Source organism: Castanea sativa, chromosome 4, assembly GCF_040712315.1.
Source record: "Castanea sativa cultivar Marrone di Chiusa Pesio chromosome 4, ASM4071231v1".
In the NCBI taxonomy this organism is placed as follows: Eukaryota; Viridiplantae; Streptophyta; class Magnoliopsida; order Fagales; family Fagaceae; genus Castanea; species Castanea sativa.
Window position 1 is genome coordinate 11,948,667 of NC_134016.1, and position 2,023 is coordinate 11,950,689.

General features: G+C 33.2%; 1 pseudogene; it reads right to left on the reverse strand.

The window, feature by feature from the left end:
- LOC142632453 (cysteine-rich receptor-like protein kinase 15) overlaps positions 1-2,023 on the reverse strand; it is a 6,312-nt pseudogene continuing 4,289 nt past the window's right edge.

Sequence of the window (2,023 nt, forward strand, 5' to 3'; positions counted from 1 at the left end):
TTACTTGTTAAGGCAAAATATGGCAAAATATTCTGGCTCAACATCTCCCTTTCTACAAAGTCCAACTGCATATACTTCGTCATGGAGTTCCTTAAGGCCATAAGAAGAATTGTAAAACCCATACTTCAATTTCAGTGTTGTTGGAGAGGGAGGAGAGGACTTGATTAAGGTTTGCTTTAGAAAGCTACTGCAACCTGTGTAGTGATTTTTATCTTGAACAGTAATGGTATTGGAAGTCTGGCTGCTAAATGGCTTGAGCAATGAACATGCAAATGGAAGACAAGAAGAGAAGCCTAGCAATAAATTTTTGCCATGCTTTCCATGAAAAATTCCTAAACACTGTAGGTCAGAGAAGTTTAAGTGGAATATAAAAAATGGGATAGAAGATTAGGTTTTTAAGGAGAAGGATGAACTAGTGAGCTTACCCAAACTTTGTATTAGTGCTGACTCAGAAAGCTCAGTAAGTCCATCACGTTGAAAATTCTAATGTTGATTTGAAACATCCCCACCATCTGTAGAAGCTACAATTTCTTTTTGGCGAAGAAAAACTATTTAATTTTCTCTGCAAATGAACTCCTATGTTCATAGTCAGTGTAAGGGTGGAAACAATTATCTTTATCTTGCCAATGTACAAGTAAGTCTGTTCGGTAGAGTTGAATTTGGTGTGATCGGTAGTGTGGAACTGTGTGGTCAACCTTGTAAGCCAATAGTTATAATCTAGATTGTAGAGAAAGTGAGAAATTATTCATTTCTTCAACCCGGGAAAGGCCAAACTGAAGTGGGAGGAGATTTGGAGAACTGACATTTGGTTCAGTATGTTTTACAACCTAAAGGAATAAATTTAAGTAGACTTTTTATATTTAATCATCAACTCAAATAAATTATTGATAAATAAGATTTAAACTAAGCAAGCGATCGCATTGAGTAACATATGCAAATTGATAGAATTAATACTAACCAAGCTAAAGTTAATTTCATACAGAGAATCAAATATCAAGCTTCAAGGCATAAAATTTGATCTCGCAAAAAAAAAAAAAAAATGAGAATTCATTATTCTTTTTAGAAATGAATGTTTACTTTGCCAAATAATTATAGGCCGAATTGACACTTCTCTATATACACAAGGCCGCCAGGGCTTCTCCAGGAGGAGCAGGGTTTCTTACCAAGGGGTTAGCAACATATCAGAATTATTTTTTAAAAAAAAAAAAGAAAAAAGAAAAAAAAAAGAAATGACGTTTACTTTATCTTAGATAAGCAGATTTTATTGTATAAAGAAAAGTTGTGAAATCTCAGGTTTTCAATTTTGATGTTGGGTGTTAAGCAAGAGATATACATTAATTGATACAACAAATGTACATGTGAGAGATTAGGTGATTAATATTGACAATTAATGACTATATACATAGGATATTAGTTTACAAAAATTAGAGGGTGTAATATTTTTTAATGAAGGCCTACTTTACTTGAGAGGCTGTTGATATATAAACTTCTCAATTCTCTCTCATTTTTAATTAACGTGGGACTCAATTATTGTTTTTCATCCTTGGGGACCTCTGTCATTACCACTCATAATGTAAAATAACCTATAATGTGGCATGAACTCCACATATAATACTTGTTCTTTTTTTTGTTTTGTTTTGTTTTTTTTTTGCCACAAAGATGGGGAATTCTACCTCTAATCTAATCTCAGTGTATATGTGTACAGAAACTTTCCTGTAGACTTGAACTACTCATTTCATTTTGGTTAATCTACAAGTTTTTTATACTAGGAGTGACCACCAAGACCTAGGGTATGCGGTGGTAAGTAATACATTGTTCTCATACTGTTTGTAATCTTCCTAGGCTCTTCAAACTCAAGTGAATATCTTTTGGGTTTCCTAAGAGTTGAGTATGTTGCGCTTTATTTGTCAACAGGTTGAAGATGGGAAGAGATGAAAGAAATAGGGAAAAGAGTGAAGATTAAATTCAATAAAGAATTTGGTGTAAAAGCCTTATGTCTACTCAACCAATACTAATATGACAC